General features: G+C 51.0%; 1 protein-coding gene across 11 annotated transcripts in view; it reads right to left on the reverse strand.

Annotated features, from left to right (window-relative positions):
- LPIN1 (lipin 1) overlaps window positions 1-24,984 on the reverse strand; it is a 129,822-nt gene that overhangs the window by 59,773 nt on the left and 45,065 nt on the right. Inside the window, exon 1 of one of the 11 annotated variants that reach the window (XM_053201228.1) lies at window positions 22,196-22,476. The exons of 8 other annotated variants lie outside the window; for them this stretch is intronic. The gene's annotated coding sequence lies outside the window, so the exon portion shown is untranslated. Of the gene's footprint in view, window positions 1-10,454; window positions 10,465-15,232; window positions 15,258-22,195; window positions 22,477-24,984 lie in introns of those variants that run through there. 2 more of the 11 variants (XM_053201229.1, XM_053201231.1) reach the window with 2 other exon arrangements.

Below are 24,984 nucleotides of genomic sequence, written 5' to 3' on the forward strand. Positions count from 1 at the left end.
CACAAAATCCAAAAGCATAGGGGCGCCTGGGTGGCTCAGTTGGTTGGGTGGCCGACTTCGGCTCAGGTCATGATCTCACGGCTCATGGGTTCAAGCCCCACGTCGGGCTCTGTGCTGACAGCTCGGAGCCTGGAGCCTGCTTCGGATTCTGTGTCTCCATCTCTCTCTGCCCCTCCCCCGCTCACATTTGGTGTCTCTATCTCAAAAATAAATAAACATTAAAAAAAATTAAAACGAAAAGACAAAAAAAAAAAAAAAACAACAACAACAATGGGTAACACCAGTTACCCCATTTCTGATGCAGAACCCAGGGCACCAGGTTGGTGAGATGCTCAGAGTAGCACAGCCAGCAGCAGAGTGAGGGCGGGAGCCCAAGCTGAACCCCGAGACTCCCCTGCTCTCCTCCACGTAGTGCTGCTTCCCAATCTCGGTGCATGAAACCGGTATAAATGGGTGAGATCCAGTTAAAGAAAATCGGCCGCGTGGCTTTAGAAAAACAGATCTAAATGTCATGTAATATTCAGCCCCGGTGGACAGGGTACCCAGTGCTGTACAGACGATCATAGATCGCAATTAAAGTCAGAATTACGGACAGGACCTTCCAGAGCCGGGGGGCACAATCCGTGAGACCAGGCTTCTAAGGAAACTGGCTCATTAGAGGGACTGAGCTCACCATCAGTGGTGGTCTCACCAAAGAGTCTAAACCACCATGTGGCAAAAACGTTGTGGAGAGAATTCAAGAATTTGATGGGGCTCTAACCTGATGATTCTGTGACCTGCTCGCGGCAACACCATGAAATCAAGTCTTCACTCCAAGCAAGAAACCAAGGGTTGGTGGGGGTAGGGGTTTGGGTTGTTTTTGTTTGTTTTGTCCCATCACAAAAACATTCCACCTGGGCAAATCACCTCTGCAGCAGCCTGACAACCCTGGGAATGAGGGGGAAAGTGCTAAAATTTACAAACCAGAAGAAATAAAGAATGAGAATTGTGGGCTCCCAGGTACATAAAGTTCATAAGACAATGCTGCAAACAAAATTCACTGCAAATGCATTCAAATAACAGGCTCTAAGACATTTCTTGTCCACAAGCAGGCCATGACACAGGAAGGAGAAGAGTATGAAAAACAAGGGCACTTGGGTGGCTCAATCAGTTGAGTGTTCAACTCCTGATTTCGGCTCAGGTCAGGATCTCACGGTTCCTGGGATCGAGCCCTGCGTAGGGCTCTACGTGGAGCATGGGGCCTGCTTGGGATTCTCTCTCTCCCCCGCTGCCCCTGTCTTGCTCGCATTTTCTCTCTCTCTCTCTCTCTCTCTCTCTCTCTCTCTCTCTCTCTCTCTCAAATAAAAAAAAAAAAAAGAAAAAGAAAAAGTCTGAGAAATAGGAACTGCACAAAATATAGGGTCAGATGGTCGGACCTGATTGTCCTCCTGCAAAATTTGTGAGCTCTGTGCTTGGGAGCAAGGTATTAACTCCACCTCTCTGATGGAACCTCACCATCATGAGCGTAAAACAAGATAACTTAGGAAAACCCTCTGCCATTAGAGGACAGGTGGCAAACGTGACTCACTGTCACTACCTCCCTGAGTAAGTCACTAGACCAGTCGGACTCTGCGGTTGGCTCTCAATGGGGTATTTTCGCCATTCACACCCTCTTCAGCTACCTCATCTCAGGGTCTCCTGGGAGGTAAATTCTAAGCCTTCCCCCATGGCCCTCAAGGACTAGAAGGTCAAAACACCTTTCTTTCTGTCAGAAGACTTCTCTAGCATTTTCCCCCACAGAATGATTCATCATTTCCTGGCACCAGCCTGCCCGTGCACACAGGCCAAACACGCATCGTCGTGGCAGGTGCCCAAGGAACACCTGTGGAATCTGGCTTTATGGTACATCCGGGAGCTTCGCAACTGGGAACCGACCCAGCATCAGCCTGGGGTGAAGCCTCGGGCTCCTGTTCCTCTGAGCAGCAGCAGGTTCTACCCGGACACAGAACTGCTGCTCTCAAGGGCCAACGGACACTGACAATTTAATCAGCCCCCAGCCTGCCAGCTACTTTGGCCAAAGGAGAACCACCTGAGAGGTTCCTAAATACCCAGAATTTACTGGCAACACCAGGCAAAGACAGTACAGCAGCAAACCAGCGTGGCACAAACCACAGTCCATTGTCACCTACCATGAAGGCTAGTATAATAACAGAGTTTAAACTACGTATCCCTTCCTCCCAATGGTGCGAAACAGAGTTTTCCCATCTCTCAGAGAAGGAAACTGAACTGTGGAGTTTATGTATGTAAGTTGCTCTGGGCCCCGATGCAGGTAAGGGGCAGAAGGAGCATTCGAATCCAGGAGAAGTCTGTATCCAACTTTGGGACCACCCTACAAACCTCCCAAAACACTGGACAGTCGTATCTCTGTACAGAGACGCACACGCAGACTTCAAGGGACATGCGCAGGAAGCTGTAAGGCGCAGTAGATGCAAATATGTCCGCTTCGCCAATGGTGAGGCCAGAGCTCCCCACGGCGGTCCATCCTAGTGGGACACTGCCTTCTCCTAAGCTGGTGCCCGGTTGGGAGACTGGTCTGCTTGCTCCACAGATACACCTGTGCTTCCCAGTCGGTCCAGGAGCAGCAGGCCAGCCTCACCCTCTGCCATGTCCCGGGGCGGGGGCGGGGGTGGGGGGCACACAGGTGAAGCGGGAGCCCAGAAAGGGGTTCCTTCCGTTTGAGTTCAAGGAGAGAAAGGGCAAGATTTTACTGGTCAAGTCTGAATACCCACGGATAAAATCGCCCCCTCCTCCTTTTATCCTGATCCACCTTAAATGTCAGAAAGGTGTTCCTGAGGACAGGTGAGTGACCAACCAATACCGCCCCCCCCCCACACACACACACGGATCATTCCTCCTGTCACGAGGCAGAGAGGACACAGGTGCTCGCCGTGTACCTGGCTCTGGGTTTGACACCAGGTAAGATTAAGCCCTGTCCTTGAGAAGCTGGAAGTCCTTTTCTTTTTTTTTTTTGAAGTTTATTTGCTCTCCGAATGTGAGCATGTGTGTGAGCGGGAAAGGGGCAGAGAGAGAGAGAATCCCAAGCAGGCTCCACACTGTCAGCACCACGGGGCTCGAACCCACAAACCGTGAGATCATGACCTGAGCCGAAACCAAGAGTCGGACGCTTAACCGACTGAGCCACCCAGGGAACCCCGCGAAGCTGGAAGTCTTAGATCTTAATTGGCTCAGTAATTAACAACTGAGTATTGATGCCCATTTAGGACTTTTCTGAAAACTGCAGAATGTGCCTTGGAGAGTGAGCACCCTTGTGTAGTATTTAAGTCATGTGGCTTTTAGATAGGACTGCGGTTCCTCAAAGATACAGTCAAATCTGCTTCCCTGGGGCTCTCCCCCCCACAGGTCCTTGAAGCCTGGGGATGTCTCATTCTTCATTGTCCTGGTTGTCCTGAGGCCATGTGAGGACAGCTACGCGACTATCCCCCTGCACCCAACAGGCGAGGAAGGTGCTGTCAGCACCCCAGCCGGGTCTCAGAGGAGTCGGGGGGCCTCCATTCACCACCCGGGCTGTACTCTGAGCACATTCTGTCTCCGTGTCCAGGATCCAAACCTGACCAGCTCGTTGTGAAAACACAAACATTGTGCTGCAGCTGGGGCTGCCCAAGATCACATTCACCTGGGAGGTTAGGAGCTGAGGGCGCATTTTCACCCAAAGCATTAAAAAAGGGGGGGAGAAAAAGACAATTTCTAAGAAATCCTAAAAACGGTCTCATGACTAATAAGGCTTGCAAGAAAATGACATTGGCTTATAAATAGCGTGTCTGCCTCTTGTGATTTACATTAACCACACAGAAGTCTTTTTTCAGAGCCTGGTGAATTGATATTTATCAATCAGCAGGAGTGATAAGTTACACATAAGTGACAAAAAAGGAGGTGTGACTGGGTGGTAGTGTGATGCAGAGAAAAGAATACCAGCCCCAAGGTCAAGAGGCAGAGAAAAAGGGGGCGCCTGGGTGGCTCAGTCGGTTGAGCGTCCGACGTCAGCTCAGGTCATGATCTCACGGTCCGTGGGTTCGAGCCCCGCGTCGGGCTCTGGACTGATGGCTCAGAGCCTGGAGCCTGCTTCCGATTCTGTGTCTCCCTCTCTCTCTGCCACTCCCCCGTTCATGCTCTGTCTCTCTGTCTCAAAAATAAATAAACATTTAAAAAAAAATCAAAAAAAAAAAAAAAAAAAAGAGGCAGAGAAAAGAATACCAGCCCCAAGGTCGAGATCCGTATGCTTCACCCCTGCCCCACCACGCTGGCAGCACTCTCCACGGCCAACCTCTTCCCTCCTTGCCAGTTCTGGACTGAGCATGGCACTGAGAGAAGCTTCTTGAACAAGCGTCAAGTCCTGTGTGTGTCCATACCGATGAAAGGCGAATCGGGGCCTTTGCTGGCATGCCAGCATCCGTCAGGAAACACTCCCCGCCACAGAAAGAAAATTCGCCAGAAAAGCTGGAGATGCTTCTAAGAAGCCTGCAGGTCGACCACGAGTACCTGCTCACAAAAGTGATGAGGCGGAAAAGCCAGCTGGCCCGAGCGTCCCCCCACCAGGACCCTTTCTGAATTAAGGCGGATCACACGGAGCCCTCGATCATCACAGCTCAGCTGCAGGACCAGAGGGAGGGGAGAGCCTGCTCCCAGGCGATCCCACGGGAAGGAGGGCGCAGCGGGAGGGGCAGGTGTGCGGAGCGTGTCTGGACTGAGGGTGCTAATACCCTGCAGGAAATAGAGCAAAGGCCCGGGAAGTTTTCTCCTCCTTCGATGCCCCCCACGGGCAGGTGCGCCCCCCACTGGAGCTACTCTGTACAATTCCTGGCACGCAACAGATGCCCATAAGCATCAGTCAGCCCATCTCACATGGTTCCAGAAAAGCAGCCGTTGGCTAACGCGTGGTCAGCAGGAGGTCTCAGAACTTCTTGCCTAGTTATTACATCAGGAAAATCAACGTTTCACCCACAATCGACAGAATCTTTCTCCGGACCGCACAACTTTGCCAAGACACTCTGCTTTCTTGGAACGTCTGCCAAAATGCAAAACCCCTGGCCACACCCATTCATAACTACCCATCTCTAGAATCTTAATGTCCGTTGAAGGTGGCCTCATGCTAACTGTATAGAAAAACAAATGGACAAAATACAGAGAGGGTTCACAGAGAAAGAGATCTGTCTGGTCAATGACACATGAGAAGATACTCAACCCCATTCATAATTTAAGATATGCAAAGGAGGTCTTTCAGATGGTATAAAATTCGAGCATTTCGTAAAAACCCCAGGGTTGGTGAGAGCAGGGGAAACCAAGTGATCACTGACTGCTGGTGGGTAATAAGCGGGGTGAACATTGGGGCCCCATCTGTCATTTTATGCACATACTTCCCCAGCAAACCTACTTCTGTAAGGTCCATGTACCAAACAGTAATGGCAGTGTTGACTGTAATCTAGAAAATTAGAAACCACTTAAATATCTCTAGGACTCTGGTTAAATAAACCATGTATCAGAAGATCATTACGATGCTTTAAAAAAAAAACAAAAAAAAACAAAAAACCACACACATGCACAAAGGGAGCAGTTCCCCAAATACTAACATGAAAAGGTATAAACTGAGTGAAAGAGGACAAAAACATTTATAACATGAATCCGCTTTTTTAAGAATTACATTCCTACATATTCTGAGATGCACACAACAAAAGAAACTCTGGATGGATTTACACACCAAATAAGGTTCACAGGCTCACCTCTGGGGGGTGTTCTTTAAACGCATAGGTATTACTTTGACGTTAATTCTTAATGACGTCAGAGAACTGGGTGAGGGATGGAAAAGGCTGGCCCACTCAATGTCAGGGTCTCCCAGTCAGTGAACCTGCTGAGACATGAGGGAGTGGGGGGGGGGGGGCTGCTCTGGTCAGAAAGGTCAAAGGGCGACCACTCAGCTCTTCCTCCCCAGCTGGGATTTTGCAACACCCGGATCTTATAATCCCATGTGATGAGTGTTCGCGCGGGTCCTTGCCAAGGAGCACAAAAGGCCCAGACAGTAGGGGACGGGGACATCTGAACTACAGGGCGGCCCATGTGCCGGGCAAGACAGCTCCAGGCGTAGACCCTGATCCTCTGGCTCTTAACCATTCGACTCACTGACCAAGCACGGGGCTCGCATCCTCTCCTGATGCACCTCCAAATGCTCTCCGTCTACATCTGTGTGTTGGTCAAAAAGGACGTCCTGCCTTTGCGACTTCTATTCCTGTAGGACACCCACCCACTCCACCCCAGCAGTTCAGGAAGGGCTAAGTATCACCTGACGTTCAAATGTGCCGTCGACAGCTCAGGGGATAAGAATGCAGGCTTCCTGGAGGCAGGTGCTTGGTGTCAGTTAGATCCCGGGTCCTACTAACCTGTGCCCACAGGCCAATTACTAACCTCTCTGCCAGCCTCAGTTTCGTATCTGTAAAAAGGGACTGACGTCGTCTGCCTCACGGGATTAGTCGTCCTCGGTACACGTTGAAGTATTTTGCAAAGTGCATACAGCAAATGAAAGCCAGGCGCTAATCCTGTGGCCACAAAGGATTCCTGGACTCTGAATTAAGGCTCATGCCTTAACGATTTACATCGCACCTTCCCAAAAAAGACCGGGCCAAAGAATGTGGTAGATTAAGATCCACACACATCTATTAGAAGGGTATTACTCTCAGGTGGTAGTACATTTCTGCCTGTCCACAACTCTGAGCACAAAGGCAACCCCAGGGTTGGGCAGCAGCATTCTGCGATTAGGTAGAATTCACTGGCAAGAATCCTCGGCAAGAGCAGTGGCCAAGGGGAATGTCTCGTTGGACGGTTGTGCCCTGTTATCCCATGATCTTTACTGACTGGATCCTGTCGTTTGAAAACCAAAGGGTATGCCTAGGGAGAGCCAGGAATGCAGACAAAGACTGCACCAAAAAAGAGAAAGTACACGTATCCAAGGAGAGGGAGGGACCTTCGGGAACAAGGCGCGCGGTGCAAATGTGCTCACGGTGTCCCAGAAGCAGCCAGCAAATAGGCGTGTCTCGATCATAGGGTCTGTGGTCGGCTTTGTGAGCAATGCAGAGTACCTCACATTCGGGGAGCGAGCAGTTGACACAGAGCCACGACCGTTCTAACCGCCTGTTGCTTTGTTCTGGAAACCCCAGCATTCAGTACCAGCAAAAAGTTCTAAGCTGTCGGAAGAATCACAAAACTTGGTCGGTGGGTTGAGAGATGTGGCCATGATCACCGGCATGAAAAGCTCCCTGCTTCTCTCAAGATTGGGCCGGCCTGCTCCCTTCCTTCCTCCCCACGTCTCAGCGTCTCAGCGGGGGCGGTGCACAAGCAGGGCCACCCTGGGCCATCCTCCCCGCCCCCCAAGCAGGGACTTCTGTGGGCCAGGAGGAAGCCAGTGCTGGGTGGTGCGGTCCCTCCCCCCCCCCACAACCACACCCACACCCCCATCTTCCCTCTCTCCACTGGACCGCATAATCTCTCTCTCTTTCACACACACACACACACACACACACACAACACACACACACAGCTAAAACAAGTTCCACAAAACAGTATCTACCTTCTTTTCTGTCCTACTTCACTTTTTTTCAATGCCTGTGGGCCACCGAAACTGATTTTTAGGACCGGTGGGTCACCAACGGTGCTGTGACAAATACTGGCCTATGCTCAGACCCAGAGCTCTGGGGAGGCAGAAGATCTTCTTCACAACACCCCAGCTGCACACAGCCCAGCCCCAGCCCAGGCTCACTTCTCATTTGCTGAATAAAAGGTGGGGAGGGGGAGAGGGGAGGGAAGAGGAAGAGGCGCCCAGGGAAGTGCAGGGGACGCGGGAAGGAGGGGCCCAGCCAAGAGCACATCAGGAGGCTGGGGCTGCCTTCAGGGCCCTGGTGCCCCCCTCGTCAAGGGGCCTGGGCCCTGGTGTCCCAGGAACTGGACCCTAGACCGGCTGCCAGGTGCAAAAGTAGACGCCGGGCCCCTCACTCACCAGACCTTCCACTCACAGCTTAGAAAGCTCCCATTTCAGAAATGGCCAGCAAATGGGCCCTTGGAGGCTGCCAGGAATTAAGAATTAAGTTAGGCTGGGGCAGCTGGGTGGCTCAGTCGCTTAAGCATCCAACTTCAGCTCAAGTCATGATCTTGCGGTTGGGGTTCGTGAGTTCGAGCCCCACGTCGGGCTCTGGGCTGACAGCTCAGAGCCTGGAGCCTGCTTCAGATTCTGTGTCTCCCTCGCTCTCTGCCCCTCCCCCCTTCTCAAAAATAAATAAACCTGGGGTGCCTGGGTGGCTCAGTCGGTTAAGCATCCGACTTCAGCTCAGGTCACAATCTCGCAGTCCATGAGTTCAAGCCCCGCGTCGGGCTCTGGGCTGATGGCTCAGAGCCTGGAGCCTGCTTCCGAATTCTGTGTCTCCCTCTCTCTCTGCCTCTCCCCCGTTCATGCTCTGTCTCTCTCTGGCTCAAAAATAAATAAACTTAAAAAAAAAAATTAAAAAAAAAAAAATAAACCTTAAAAAAAAAAGAATTAAGTTAAGCTTTGCCCGAATTGTTTCACAAATTCCATTCTGATTTTAAGTGAGTGGGCTTACGCCATAATAAACCAGGTCAGAGTTCAAGAACATGTAGAATGTGACTTCACCCTTCCCAGGGGGCTCGCCCCAGTGCTGACAGTGCCCCACGGATCCACCTGGACCTCGTGTGTTCCTCATCAGTACCTCAACAGCTCCAAACTCTTCTGCCCTGGTCATGCGGAGGTGCAAACAGGTCAAGGCACTAGCCTCAGTGTCCCAGTTGGATTGCGGCCTTCTCGGTGTTTCTCGAAAGTGTTCCAAAAGTGGCCCCAAATGATGCAACCCCCGCCCGCCCCACCAGGTCTCCCCCGGAAAAAGCTCCCTACAACCCTCCCCTGTCCCCATCTGAATGCTGGCCCAAATCAGTCTGTCCCCTGTGGGTTCCTTTGCAACCTTGAACCCAGAAGACAGAGAAGCCAGGAGACGCCAACTCACAATAGGAGAGGGGTGGCCGAGAGGGAGGGGGGGGCCCAGAGTGATGATTTGCAGCCCAGAGGCCAGCATCGGGCACAAGTGTCTCAACCCTGCAAACAGCCCTCCTCACGGGCACCCTGTGCCTCCAGATCCACAAAGTTCTGCCAGGCACCTGGCTCGCCTCCCCAACACCACACAGCCCTACATCCAAACAGGAAATAAAAGCTCCAAAACACACATCCATAAGCAAATGTGCTTGATAAGGATACAAATGTTGACAAATATGAAGAATTATCAAAATACAGAACTGTAAAACAAACAGATCTTCCAACATGGGGTAAAAAAGAAAAAAAAAACTGTGTGTTTAATTTCTCAATTACTATCCATTCCTCACTTACTTTTATTCCTAAGACCCAAATTATAGAACAAAAGATAAACTGTAAATTTCACATGCATCATGCCATTTCTCTGATTAAAAAAAAAAAAAAAAAAAAACTTTTACAAGCTCATCTTTTCCAAGATACTTCCTACTATCCTGGGGAAACTATTAGGTTCTAAAAACTGTCCGAGTTAATCTGTTGTTTTTAATTCAAGTTTCCTGTTTGGTGGTCAAACACTGGGTTGACATCTGGTTTCTTCAGCGACTACTCTGCACATAAATTACGTGCCAGCTGCCTACATTCTAGCCTATGGCACTTAGAGTTATGTCTAAGCCACTACTTTGCATCCTACGTGTTCCTGGCCTTCCCCAAAATAAAATTATTCGCAGGGGCATGTGACAGAGCCGACTGGGCCTAGCACCCATAGGCTGCAGGAAAGATGTACAGAGGCCGGGCAGAGGAGGAACCAAACTGTAATCCGAGAACCAGATTCCAGCCCCGTTTAACCTGCCGCCTAGCAGCTGTGTGACCTTGGGCACGTAGGTCAACTTCCCTGAGCCTCAGTTTCCTCAACTGCAGAGCAAGAATCCGAAGCCCCAGGGGACATTTTCGTCAAAGTTCCGGGCGCACGGCAGGGCTGCCCACTACACGGATGGAACCCACCCGTCCTCGCTGGACAGAGCGAGGTCCGGCCGCCCCTGGGGTCCGCCAGGAGGGTCAAGGTCAGCCCTGCGGGCGACCCAAAGGGAAGGCCCGAGGGATGCTCGCGAGGCCGCCGGGCCCCGGGCCTGTTTCTCCGCCTCTCTCCCCGAACCACGTCCCCCAGAAAGGGCCGCGGGGACCGAGCACGATCCTCCGGCGTCGGGTCACCACCGTCCCCCGGCCGGCTCCGGCGTCGCAGCGCGCGCCCACTCTCCGCCGGGCTCCGCCCCGCCCGGCCCGGCCGGCCGAGGCTGCGGCCCCTCCCGGTAGCGGCCCGAGCTCCTCCGAGCCTCGGCCTGGGGCTGGGCGAGCGGCGGGCGGCGCGGAGGCGTCTACTCACCTTGCGGCGCCGCGCGTGGCCTTCTTTGTATGCAAACACTCTGTGTCCGCCGCCGCGCGCTCGCTGTCACCGAGGACTGCCCGCGGCGGCGGGGGCGGGGCGGGGGGCGGGGCGGGGGCGGGGCGAGGGAGGGGGCGGGGCGAACGGGGCCGCGCGAGGGCCCTCGTGACGCGCGAGCGGCTCTGCTGCTTTCAGGGCCCCTCTGGCCTCTGGGATCCGAGCCTCCTCCCTCGGAAGAAGGCTGGAACCCGCCAGCCCCTCCTGCGCCGCCCACCTTAGCTTTCCTGTGGGCACGGCACTTCAGGCCACGTTTCTGATGATCCTCCCCAAAGCCACAGTCCCATATTTTAATTCACCAGGCTAGAATGACCTGTTCCCGAAGCCTCGGAATTCAGGGGGCGTGCATCAGCTGTCTTGGTAGCCAGGTAAAGCGCTCCAAAAACCTCCAGGGCCTAGCGGCTGCCATCTCGGACCTACTCTTTAAGCAAGTCCCTTAACTGTTCTGACCCAGAACCTTAGTTTCCACAACCATATCGCGGCAGTCAGCCTTACTAGCCATACTGCAATTTACACTTAGCTCTTCAACCTAAGTTCACCTTCATCCTTTCTCCGAATGAACAAGCACCCCTGCTGTGTCCATGCACTAAGCATACTTGTCAAGCTGTGTTCCAAACACCGTGAAATGTTGCTCAGAACAAGAGACAGGACGCTGCCCCTTTGGAACTTCCATTCTCCAACAAGGGGGCAAAGCAAGGAACAAATAATGAAAAAAAATAAATAAATAATCGGTGGCAAAAAGAGGTAGATCAGATGATCACAGGCTGGCTCACTTAAACAGAAATTGTAAACGACAAGAAACACCGGAGTCCTACAAAGATGTGGAGGCAGAGCTTTCTAGAGATCAGAAGCAGCAAGTGCAAAGGTCCTGAGGCAGCCCTCTGTGAGAGGCTGGAGGGATAGCAGAGACCAAACATTTAGGATTTTGTTGCCCAACTAAGAAGTTTAGGTAGCCCAAGAACGGCTTTAAACCTGTGAATTATATGATCTAATCTACATTTTTTAAAACCGCTTCTCTGCTCTATGGAAAATAGAGTGTAGAGGACCAGAGTAGAAGCGGGCACACTATGACAGGAAACCAGAGGAGATGATGAGGCTGAGACTGATGCGAGGGGTGGGGTGGTTAGGAGAAGTGGAAAGACTTCAAATGTATTGGGGAGGTGAAGCTCGTGGACCCACCAATGTATGGGTGGGGTGGGTGTGGCAAGTCAAGGGTGAAATCCCCATTTGGGTCTCGAACAACCGAGGGATGATGCTGCTTTTCACTGAGGTGCAGAAGGAAGAAGCAGCAGCAGCCTTGGGAGGAAATTCAGGCCTGCGCTTTTGGCCACTCGAAGCCTGAGATGCTTTTCAGCCATTCCAGGGGAGATGTCGGGAAGGCGTCACTGCAGAAGTCAGGCTGGCTCTAGAAAGAAGATGGGGTCCTCTGCCCTGGAAGCTTTGCCCAGGTGATGTGTCTTCCTCCAGCTGGCCACCTGCGGATACATTCTTGCTGGCCTTCGGGGGGACTGCCACCTAGGCAGCCTGTCCCCAGGAAAGCAGGTGAGCCCTTGCCATGGGCATTTGGGAGGAGGGGGCTACAAAGGGGATCACTGATTACAGATGAGATTCCTCCACAGGGATGTGTTTCGGAGACGGCGGTTCGGAATGCACACCGCGGCAGGCAGACCCCCAGGAGGAAGCATTCTTATACTCCCCACCCTCCCAGAGCTTCTGGCCTTGGGGTCAAGAAGCAAGGCTACTTGGAAAGGCTTTCTGGAAGGAAGGTCCAACTCCAAGCCACTTCAGTGAAGAGCCTGCTTAAAATAAATCTTGAATTATTAAAATTTAGAGGCTTAGAGGTCTGAAAGCATAACAAAATCGAGTCCAAAGCACTCATTTTGCAAATGAGGAACTTGGAGGCAGAGTGGGGTTGGGGCTCACCCCAAGTCACCCCAAGTGAGCCCTGGAACTTCCCCTGCTATTCCCATTACTGCCACAACATCTAAACAGCCAAATGCCTAAGGGGGGAGTCTTCTCAGACAAGCCCTCCAGAAGAGAGGATTACGCGCACTGGATCCCATTTCACGGTTCAATTTGTAATCCTGCCCGTCTGGAGTCCCCCTGGGAGGGCCCTTGCTGTGTTGTCAGCTCCCGGGGCTGGTGACCCAGCTGTGACTCAGCCAGGAGAGCTGAGGTGATCCCCCTGGCCAATCCCAGCACCTACCGCCTTCAGCCCAACTCGGAAGATAAGAAGGAACCACAGGGATGAGGAAGAAGAAGGAAGGGCTGAGTGAAGCCAGGGCAAACAGCGCGCGCACACACACACACACACACACACACACACACACACACACATCCTTGATTCTAAAGACTCAGTTTCAAAATCTGGAAAATGGGAAGCAGATCCACTTTGAGGATGGCAAAGTCCATCGTGTAAAATTCAGGGCGCAGTTGCTGACCCGAAAGATTCTTAAATTCTGAAGACCCCATACAATAGGGAGTGGCGACGCCCCGAAGGATGTGTTTGCTCGGCCCCTCTGTGATCCAGAGAAAATGCCCAGCTCACTCAGCTCCAGGACTCAGCAGGCTGCTGGGCTCCCTCCTAGAAGGGACAGGCAGAGAGCACCAAAGAATGACAGTTCCTCAAATGGTGCAGTTTCGCTGAGCAGTCTGCGAGGAGAGGGATCAAATCGGCCCTGTTCTAGCTGGAAACCTCCCGGCATTTAGCCAGTGATGATAACTGTATTATCCTGGGAATTCTGAACTTTTCCAGATTTGTTACCCACACAACGGAAAGGGCTCCGCACAGGGGATGGGGGGGGGGGGATGGCAGGAGGGGTGAATGCCCCTCTTCATGGGACCCCAGGAAACAGTGTCAGTAGATATACAGATGACTGGTCTCCTGACAGCACCGAGAATGGCATTGGTCCCGTTAGCTCAGTAAGCGCCCAGGGCAAAAGGGATACTAAAGAGAGAACAATGCATTTTCCCCCCAGCGGGCCGACTTGGGCTCTCAGGAAGGGAGGGGATCTCCTCGGGATCCAAGGACAGTCCTTGGCTGGGGGACCCCTGATGAGGTAGGGGGCTTCATGGACTTTCCCTTGTGGGGGCCTCAAGAATCAGGAGGGAATCATGAACCACCCAGTGGCACATCACCCCCTCGAAGGGCGGGAGACTGAGCAGCCTGGAAATCCACCGGAGACCGAGTGGGTCCCCTGGGTGCAGGTGGGCGGACCGACCACAGCAAGTTTCATGGGGGAAGAAGCAGGCGGGAGAGGCCCCGGGTCCCACAAGGAGGAGGAGGAGGAGGAGGGGGATGGTGAACCAGGGGAGCAAATGTCTACAACCAAATCACAAAGGCCCACCCCCCACCCCCAAACTGGAGTGAGGGCCACAGATTAGGGCTGAGGCACCCAAGAGAGCAAAAGAAGTCTCAGGGAGAAAAAGGGGAGAGGCTGACAGCTGGCCACGCCTGGAGGTTGGAGGCCACGCCCCCCAGTTCACCCTAACAGATACAGGAATTGGGCAGCATCGAGTAATGGCCCTGGGCTGGCAGGCGGGCGCTCAGCAGTTGAAGGGTCGCAGGACCCAGGCACACAGAGCAAGGCAAGGAAAACCCAGCGCTTGGGGCAGAGGGAGATGCGCCCACCCGCCCGCGGGGCCCGCACCCACTCCCTCTACAGCAGCCACCACCCACGCACACGCACGCTCATTTCTTGAGCGTCCACCCTGCGCCAGGCCCTGTGTGGAGTGCTGGGGCTTCCACCGCGGCGCAAGGCCAGACGTAGCCGCCGTCCCCGGTGCGCGCACGGTCTGGGGTAGTGATCGCGGCCAACGGCACAAAAACCCATGAAACACTGTCGCCCCGCTCAGGGCTGCCAGGAACTGAAGGGTTGCACACTGCCACGGGATTTGACCTGCTCGAGCGCCGAGGAAGAGGGTTCAACTGACCTTGGTGACCTGAGCAGGCGCTCGCGTGGGCTAATCTAGGCCAGGTGTGGAGGCGCAGAACTGTGGGCGTGGGAACCGCGTGTGCAGGACAGGCTGGTGTGTGCAGGGGTGAAGGAAGTTCCTGACTGGCCTCCCTTGGGTGAGGGGGGCCACAGCAAGTCCCATGACTGGCCTGGCAGAGCTCCTGGCCTGTGTCCCCTGCAATCAACAGGGGCTGGGACATCCTTGCTCCTCTAGCCAAATGGGGATGATTCCTAATGAGCCAGGCTAGGGCCAGAAAGATGCTTTTGCCGGGACTACTACCTTGTTCCCTTTTCCCGGTCCCCTCGAGGCCAGCAGGACCCAGGACCCAGGTCCCTATTGCTAAAAAGAAAGCCACCAGACCAAGATGGAATCCCTTGCCCCCAGAACAGCAGAGCAAGAGGAAACCGCACTTTCAACCTCCCCAGGAGTGGAAATTTTAAGCCAATAAATTTGGAATTTTCTGGTCAGCACCAAAGAGGTGATCTGTCCGACAGACAGACCCTCTCCACCCCCTAAGGGAAGAGGATAATCCACCTACTAAAAGCTCCCCGTCCTTCCCCCAAGGGAAGGTGGCCTAGCCTGAAGGATCCTTTCTTTTCTTTTGCTAATTTCTTGCCCCCACTCTCCTCCCCGTTAAAACCACAGTATTTTGTGTGGCCCCTCTCTACCCGCTAGACGGGAATGGCTTCATAAGGCCAATTAGATCTTCAAATGTACTCCGTTGAATCTTGGTTTTTTTGACCTCTACAAAGTAGCCCACACACCTTGGAAGTCGTGGCCTGCAACGGAAACTCCAGGTGCGTATGTCTGAGCGGACTTTTACAGACTTCACCCTTCCCGGCTCTTCCCCAGCCTTACAGTGAACAGTCTGTCCCCAGGCATGATCGTCACACTATTTGGAATGGCCTGAACATGTGCCAGTCAGAATGGACACCAGGCACGGCAGAGCAGAGTCCAGCTGGATTAGGGAGGTGAGGAGGGGAAGGGAGCGGGCAGTTGAGGTGGCAGGAATAAAACAAGGCCACTTAGGGAGCTGGGGACAATGACCAATAATCAGTATTTCTGAACTCCCAATATTTTAACCATTGGCAAGGCCATATGAGTGTGTCCGAGGTGCATCTACCCAAGAAGGAAACGTATTTGGAGTTCCACTGAGAGATGCATTTGCTGTGGACTGAATGTTCACCTCCCCCTCCCACAAATTTCTATGTTGAAGCCCTAATTCCCAGGGGGATGGCATGTGGAGATATGGGGGGGGGGGTAGTTAGGCTCAGGGGAAGTGGTAAAGGCACATCCCCTCCAGGAACCCAGACCACACAGCTAAGCCCAGCGATTCAGCCTCTGACCTCAGTGACTGACTTCCGTGACATCCAGATGGCTCCAGAAGAAATCAGGTTCCCTCAAAGAAGACGCTATGCAAGCCAATTAGTTACAGTGGGGTGAGGTCAGGGCCAACCTCAGGGTTAATTGCTCGCCTACTGGGCTTTTCAGTGCATGGGACTTTGCTACCAGTTAAGATAAAATCTGTGATGCTAAGTGAATACAATCCTTTGTCAGCTCTAAACAAACAGTTAGGAAAGCAGACAAGGACTGACTGGATTTGCCAATAATTGATAACATCTGTCAACACACAGAATTCAAACGCTGCTCGGCCTACAGTCACCCACACTGGCACCTGCTTGTTGCCTCGAGCCTAAATACAACCTCTTTAATTGTTGACCTAGAACCTGGGGTTGTTTGAGGAAAGTAGCTCTACACTCGGAGGATTTCAAGTCATGAAAAGTCATCCATCTCGTCTCTTGTTCATAGAATAAACAACGTCCTGCTAGAATTGGATATTCTAACCCGCACTTAATATTCTGAAGCAATGTTTCCCACCAAAACTCGTCACATATTAGCATCACCCGGGAAACTATTAAAATTCTCGGTGCCCCCCGGCGGGGGTGCCTGGGTGGCTCTGTCAGTTAAGTGTCCCACTCTTGATTTCAACTCAGGCTTGGGATTCTCTTTCCCTCTCTCTTGCCACGCTCTCTCTCTCTCTCTCTCAAAATAAATAAACCTAAAAAAAATTTTTTTTAAAACTCTCTGAATGCCCAGACTACAGTCCACATGCATTAACCACAGTTTCTGAGGGTAGAACCCAGCATCGGTTATGTTGCAAAACTCCCCCATGAGATTCTCCGGTCCAATCACTTCTAAGAACTCGTGCTCTAACACTCTACTTCCCTTCATCCCGTATCCTGGCCACGGCCAGTCTCTAGCAAAACCCATCCTCCCCTCTCCCAGCCCCCCAAGCCGAGGGCCACCATATAACTTACATTTCTTCTAATTGTCCATACAGTGAAACCCATACAAGCCAGCTCAAGCAAAGTGAATGAGTGTGTGTGTGTGTGTGCGCGCACATGTGTGCATGAGTGTGTGTGTGTGTGTGTGTGTGTGTGTGTGTGTGTATGCAACAAGACATGTTCAAAGGAGCCACGGAAAGGCACTAGCGAAAAGCAGAGAAGGCAGGGTCCACCCGGAGGCCGATAGGAGGCGCCCTGGGCAGTGGTTCCAACCTGGACCGGGACTGCTTCACCTCTTGCTAGGTATTTGATCTCAGGGAAGGCACATTTGCCCTCTCTGACCCTCAGTCTCCTTTTCTACTAAACTGGGCTCAAAACACCTGTTTCTCAGGGCTGTTTGGAGGAATAAATGATCTAGAGCACTTAGTGTGATGTCTGATTCACCCTACACGGTCCACTCTGTGAGCTTTGCGGTAATAACAATGACAATCACTATTATTTTTATTTGCGATGAACCCTCAGGAGCCTGCTAACAAACACAGTATCAGGTTTGGGGCCTCAGGATGGGGAAGACTTTTGGCAGACGACGGGTCCCGCGGGAAGGCACAATAAAGGCGTGGGGGGCTGGGGAGCTCTGAACGTCCTGTGCAGCAAATGTGGGGCCGCCTCCCCAGTTTGAGTGTGAGAAGACACTCATATTCTTCTCCTCTTTTCCCCCAGTGTCCACTGAGTGCTGGGCCCAGAGGGAGGCCTCAGAAGACATGCTGAGTAAACACTGAAATGATGGGCTGGGTTCAGTTAGCCCAGGAAAGAATCACTCAAGAAAGTGAAAGTCAATTTCCTGGATTGACGCACAGGTTCCTTGGACTCAGGAGAGCCGAGCTAAATTTTCCTTTCACCCAAGGCAGAGCATTCATATCGCGCATAAGTAAGACGGCAGGCCCCTGTAAGGGATATCAGAAATGACAGAGCACTATTCCCTTGCCTCAGCGTCCAGGGGAACACTTCCTCAGTATCCTTCCAGTATCCTTCCAGCCTCTCTCTCCAGCCGTCATCCCGCCCAAGTCTGGTGAAGGGCACTGTCCAATCGCAGCTCCAACGGCATAAGGGTCAATACGAATCAAGAAAAAAAATGCAATCCTCCCTGGTGCGCTCAGAGAGAAAGAAACATTTCCTTTCCCCCCTTTCCTTAGAGCCCTAACTATACAACACTTATTATAAATTCCTTCTCTGCCCCTTTGGGATGTGAGTAAATCTCCTTAAAAGGGAGATAAACCTCTGAGCACCTGTGCAACTCAGAAGCGTGTTGGGTCTCTCCCAGGGCTCAAAAGAGGGTGAGCACCTGACTTTGGCCATGCCTCGCTCCGGGGTGCAGAACTAGCCCCTGTCGCACAGGATACCAGAAGTTTCCTTCTGCCTTTGGGTGGAGGCAATGAGCCAACAAGATGGCCGCCCCATTACCAGGTAAGCTGGGACCAGGTGCGGGTGACAAACGGTGCTGTTAATGCTCCTACTTGACAACCACTTGTCATTTCACATGACAACACTGTGCAGCGCATTGTATCAGCCTGACTAGACAGAGGGATGAGACTCCTTCCCGTCGCCGTAATCTCTTAGCCGGTCACCTGTGACGCGCATCCTGTTCTGGTTTGATGCTTATTCGGCAAACTTCTTTTTCTCTCTCTCTCGCTTCGTGGAGAGGTTTTCTGGGGGAGGGGAAGATTTTGGTCGAGGCTGACAGTACAGGGTAGCTAATGTTAATTCAAGAGAGATGTGGTGCCCACCTGATTGTGGTCACAGGTCAAGGTCAAGTTGTGATTACTGTCTTCCATGCCTCATCCCGTGAATTCTCCCTCAAAGGGTAGTAGGTAGGAGTCCAAAGGGTCCACGGATAGAAAGCACAAAGCCATGAACTTATGGTGGTAACAAATTCAGTCTTCGTTTCACTGACTTCTAACTCAAATTTAGTCGCATCTCCTTGCATTGTGAGGGTCTGCAACAAACGTGGTCGTATTAACCGTGCCTGTGACCAACACCCACACCCGCAAAAAAACCTCACGGACATCTTCGTGCCACGTCCGAGCGGGGGCAGACACCGCAAAATATTGTGGATGCTCCTTACTACTCCAAGATTACGGTTGCTATTGGATCTGCTGCTCGGGGACAGGAGACACGAGGAAGTCAGGTGTCCAAGACCCGGAGACAGGCGGCCGCCCTCCACAGAGGTTTAGTCAAAACAACAGAGACCCTCTACCCCCACCACCCGACACCGTCAGGCCAACGGGAACCGCAGGGCAACGAGAAGAGCCAAGGAGAGAAAAAAATAACATGCCAAGGAACCCTCTCTGAAGTTCAGCGCAAAGGGAAGATCTAAAGCATATATCTCCGATAAACCCACCCCTACGCTGCAACACAAAGTGTGCCAAAAGGAACCAGACGGGTGGGGAACTGAGGGTGACCACCGCAGTAGCTCACGTCTCCACACCGAAGGCCCACCAGGAGGGAGAGCAGGTCCCTCTCTGGAGATAAAAACAAAACTCGTCTAAGTCTCCACGGTTCTACCAAGATGTCCAGCTTCCAAGGACAAAATTATGAAGCAAATGAAAAGGTAAGGAAAACAACAACAACAATACACTCCCAAGAGATAGCGATAGTAAGAGCCAGACTTGGGTATGACATAGATGTTCGAACTATCTGATGTGGATTTTTTTTTCTAAAACGAACAAACAGGTGAAAGTCTGTAATGCGTAAGGTAAACGTTATGCAAGATCAGATGAGTAATTTCATTGGAGAGATGGAAACTGTGGGAATCCAATGGAAACGCTAGAAATGAAAAAATACCGTAATGAAAATGGAGAACAGGGCATCTGAGAGCTTGAGTCAATATCAAACGGTCTAACCTTCACCTAATGGAATCGCAGGAGAAGACAGGGAGAGAGCAGGGCAGAAGAAGTATGTAAGGATATAATGACCTAGGATTTTCCAGATTAGTGACAGACGGCAAACCACAGATCCAAGATCCTCAAAGAACACCAAGCAAGCCAGCAAGATAAATATCACACACATGTGCACACAGGCATGCCGTACTTGAACTCGTGAAAATAAAAGCAAAGAGAAAATCGCCAAGACAGCCAGAGAAAAGACAAAGAGAAACAAGGTAAGAGTTACAGATCTGAACTCGTTTGTTATTTGATGTATGGATGTATGCATGGATAGATGGATGGACAGATGACCGATCGACTAATCGATCAATGTGCATGTGGTCTAAGCATGGGTTACTATACATGCAAATATTTTTATCTCTTTCCACTGAGAGGGACTAGAAGCAGTGACCCTCCAGTAGCACTGAACACACACACACACACACACACACACACACACACACCACACACCCAGGTCTTGGTTTTTCAATACCATTTTCCAGGGGCGCCTGGGTGACTCAGTCAGTTAAGCATCCGACTTCGGCTCAGGTCATCACCTCACGGTTTGTGAGTTTGAGCCCCATGTTGGGCTCTGTGCTGACAGCTCGGAGCCTGGAACCTGCTTCGGATTCTGTGTCTCCCTCTCTCTTTCTGCCCCTCCCCGCGCTCTCACTCTGTCTCTCTCTCTCTCTCTCTCTCTCTCAAAAATAGATAAACATTAAAAAAAAGTTAAAAAAATAAGTAAATACCATTTCCAATCAAAGAAACTAGGGTTTGTTGGAGAACTGATTCCAGGGCCTGAGCAGGGGAAGTAGCAAAAGCTCCTAGAGAGTCTTGTGAGACCACAAAGTAAGGAAGCGCCAAGAAAGAAAGGAAGAAGGAAGGAAGGAAGGAAGGAAGGAAGGAAGGAAGGAAGGAAGGAAGGAAGGAAGGAAGGGAGGAAGGGGAAGAGGAAGAGGAAGAGGAAGAGGAAAAGGAAAAAGAAAGAAAAAGAAAGAAGATGGGCAAGCATGTCAGAAGAGTACAGGAACCGACCCAGAAGACCTCCCGATGGCCGAAGCTGGACCTTGTTCAACAAGATAACACTATTAGATTACAACCCAAATAACTCGAAAAAGTTTACGAATCCATACGGATACAAGTAATAACTGAATAAAAAGGTGAATGATGATGATGTAACTCTTCCTTAAAGACGAATTCCAATTAATAAGTCTAGAAAAATGGGGGAAGTAGGAAAACCACCATTATAAAACCCCAGTAATGATTGCCATGGGCAGGACCCACCAATGGAAGCTAAGGCTGGTGCGCAAAGGTAAAAGCAGGAAGAGAATATTTACAAGGTTTCAGAATACTTAGTAATTACAAAGGGAGCTCGGCGTGCAAAGTCCTGGCCTCCACCGTGTCGACCAGGCTATTGAGGCTAACATCTCGGAGATGAGCAGTGACACCACGTGTCCCCCAGTAGGACGCACTGGGGTGGTACGTAATCTCTGTTACCTTTTTCCCAATAACATGACAACTTCAACACGATCGTGGAAAAACATTAGACAAGCCCAAATTGAGGGACCTTCTAACAAAGCAACTCTTCAAAAGAGTCGAGCTCAGGAAAGAACGGGGATTGAGGATTTGTCACAGACTTGAGGGGGACCAAGGGGACGGGACGACTCAGTGCCATTGAGGATCTGGGGTTCAATCCTGGAACAGGAAAAGCAGCTGGTGGAAAACTGGTGAAATCTGAATACATTCTGCAGCTTTGTTTTTAAAAAATGGATCGCTCGTCCGACATTGCCACATGTTTTTAATATAAAATGGTTAGTAAAGACCCAAAGCCCCAAGGAGTCCGGGAGAAAGAGCTGGGCGCCAACATGGAGAACTTCCTGAAAATACACTCCATGTCAGATGCCAGTACATAGATCTAAATGGCATTTCCTTTGCATTTCCCATGTTAATAAGATAAAATATTGGAAAGATCAGTTTTATAAATTAGAATTTTATAATATGGCCATAGTTTATCCTTTTTAGGACTCCATGAGAGGGCGCTTGGGTGGCTCAGTCGGTTAAGGGTCCGACTTCGGCTCAGGTCATGATCTCGCGGTCCCTGAGTTCCAGCCCCACGTTGGGCTCTGTACTGACAGCTCAGAGCCTGGAGCCTGCTTCGGATTCTGTGTCTCCCTCTCTCTCTGCCCTCCCCCGCTCGCTCGTGCTCTCTCTCTCTCTCTCTCAAAAATAAATAAACATTTAAAAAAAATGTTTTTTAGGAAAAAGGACTCCATGAGAAGGCATTTACACTTCATAGATGATGGGATTTGTATAAAACCCCGGAGCAAACCAACTAATGGAAGGTAGAGTTGAAATGCCAAGAGCCTTGGTATAGGCTTTAGGGTCCCTGAATGTCAGTCAACTGATTCCATCCTCCGGTGAGCTCTGTGCCCGAGAAGCCAGCGTGGGGGAGATTTGGACATATAATATAGGCAAACCGTTAAAACCTCATTGTGCTCCACCCTCCCTCCCTGACATTTACCTTAGCTGCTAGAAAAAAGCCTTCTCTCTCTTATTTGAAGGACATATTGGCAGGACATCATTCAACTTCGTTAACTTTGCACGGAGGTCCCTGCTCATGGGAGCTTTGGCCTGCTGGTCAACCTCATTTTCCTTGTTGTCTAGTTCTCAGCTGGCATGGCCGCCCCTTACTGGCCTTCGTTAGAATAGGCATGGCTGGCTCCTCCCTGGTCTTGCCCTTCCCTCTCCTTCCTCCTCATCTTGCCCCGAAGCCCTCCTCCCTCCTATTTTCTCTTCTTCTTCATCATCCTTTCATTTGTAAGGGCTCCAGGAAAAGCTCATTGTTAGGTGGCCCACTATGATGACACCGCTGGGGCTATGATGTCAGTACTTGGGGGTGCCCAGATGAGGAGAGAGATAAGAGAGATGAATGAGGACGAAGTAGGGCTGCTCCATGGGGCAGGTTTGAGCCCAGCCCTGGATTCAGAGCAGAGCCTGGTCCACACTGGGGTGGATAGGAAGCTGGGAGCATAGCATCACCCAATTTTTTCATGGAATCAGATTTTGCCTTGCCGATTTCGGAATTCACAACGGGCTAACTGGAGGGGACTTTCAAAAAAGCAGTCCTCCAACAAACTGAGGATATTCTGAACGAGGAAAATAACTCACCCCTTTTTTACCAAGCATGGAAAAATTTGGAGTTATCTAGTACATCTACAGAGAGATTTTTGTATTAGATAATGTTGCAGGGGGAAAAAAATCAATTCCCAAGAAATTTAAGGCTACGTAAGAACTCTTAAGTCATATGAAGCCTAACTCACGGGGGGAAATTATGAATGGTGGCAAGATACAAGTGTTGAATTATTGTCTAATCAACTAAAGATAGTTTTAAACTGGTGGCAAAATGTAAGGTTATTCCACAGTCAGAATGGAATCCTTCGAAATTAAGACATGACTTCCACGCAAGCATCAAAAGTCTTTGCTCAGATGGGGCCCTGAGAGCCCAAAGTTTTAAGATTAGAAGTGGGGTTCTCTGGGCGCCTGGGTGGCTCAGTCGGTTGAGTGTCCAACCTCGGCTCTGGTCATGATCTCGAGGTCTGTGGGTTCGAGCCCCGCGTCAGGCTCTGTGCTGACAGCTCGGAGCCTGGAGCCCGCTTCGGATTCTGTGTCTCCCTCTCTCTCTGCCCTCCCCCACTCGCACTCTGTCTCTCTGTCTCTCAAAATAAATAAACATAATTTTAAAAACTTTTTTAAAAAGAAGTGGGGTTCTCTGTTCTTACTACCAAATGTTACACATCAGTGTAGAAGGTGAAATTTGAAAATACCCATTCATGAACCATTGGCCACCTCATTCTTCAGGAAAATCCAGAGTGGGGGCCAGCCCTCTCAGTCTCCCAGACGTCTGCCTCTGAAACCTGCCTCTCCCTGCCCACGTCTTCTTTGGATGGTGCTTTTGAATCTTAATGGAAAAGGCACATTTGAAGGATGAGTTCTTACAAGGAAGAGAATTTTTTTCTTTCGTCTCCAGCTCTTGGTGCCTTGGATGGCTTTGTGGTTACCGCAGAGTCCTAAAAAGAATGTTCTAATGTCAAAAGGGTGGTAGGTTCTGGTAACCACCTGGGATTGGCACATCGCTTTTATTGACTTGTCCTTATGCCACGCAGCACCTTTTAGTAAATTGCGCAAATGTGGCAAGTTCAGCTGTCCCGGGTAAGAGAAAGCAGTGGAAAGCAGTGGTACATAAAATATTTACAAATCCTTTCAACTAAATACTAGTTTTTCTTTCTTTTTTTTTAATCACTATATTTTATTTTACTAACCTTTTCTATAGTTTCTCCAGGGCTTGTCAACTCTTCCTTAATGAAAATTTGGGGGCTAAAAAATGTTCACTGGCTCCTCAAGTTGTGATTCTCATCTTCCAAAGTGTACTCGAGGGTGCAGTGTTCTCCTGAGACCAGAAGGGGTGTTACCAAAGCCAGCGTGTTCAACGGGCCATGTGATTCCAGCTCATGTAACGACCTGCCAGCCTCAGGAGAATAAGATCACGTAGCTCTGCGTTTTCCCAACCCCGTGACATTGGGCTGCACAGATACGTCTGTTGGCCTGAAACAAAGGAGATCCTTTTTTCTAGTCTTCTCTGCAGGTCAGACCGCACCCGCAAAGCCACATCCAGGGCTGGTCATCAGACCTGAGAACCGTAAGGGTGGCAGCATGCCTGGCTGGGAGAGAACGACCCAGTGTGAAAGGGAGGGCTGGACCCCTCTCCGAGTGTAATAACCGAAGCTGTGGAAGCTGCGGGAAGCCCTGTGTGAGGACGCAGAGCAATGGAAGTCTAGTACCAAGGGCTGATATGCAAGAACAAGCTTATGTTTGTCTGTAGATTCCAACGTGTGATGGGGGTGATTAGGACCTAGCGAGAGAGGTCAGACCCGGGCAATCTGTACTGGGCCTGGAGCCCAGGGGTTCCCAGCCGGACCCCTGATCGGAAAGGGGTTATGGAAGGTTTTCCAAACATGAGGCAGCAAACTGAACTGGAATCCCGACTGCTACTCCCAGCCCTGACTCAATGAATTAGCTCTCTCCTTCTTCCTGTCTTCCAGACGGAACTGCTCTGTCTTCTGCAAAAGCAGTGTGAGAATTCTAGGTCAGCAAAAAACACAGAAACACTGATTCAAAGGGATCCGTGTTCCCCTCTGTGTACTGCAGCATTAGCTACAATAGTCAAATTATCGAAGCAGCCCAAGTGATATACACAATGGAATATCACTCAGCCATTAAAAAAAAAAATCTTGCTGTTTGCAATGAGCCAGA

The sequence above is a fragment of the Acinonyx jubatus genome, chromosome A3 (genome assembly GCF_027475565.1).
Source record: "Acinonyx jubatus isolate Ajub_Pintada_27869175 chromosome A3, VMU_Ajub_asm_v1.0, whole genome shotgun sequence".
Lineage (NCBI taxonomy): Eukaryota > Metazoa > Chordata > Mammalia > Carnivora > Felidae > Acinonyx > Acinonyx jubatus.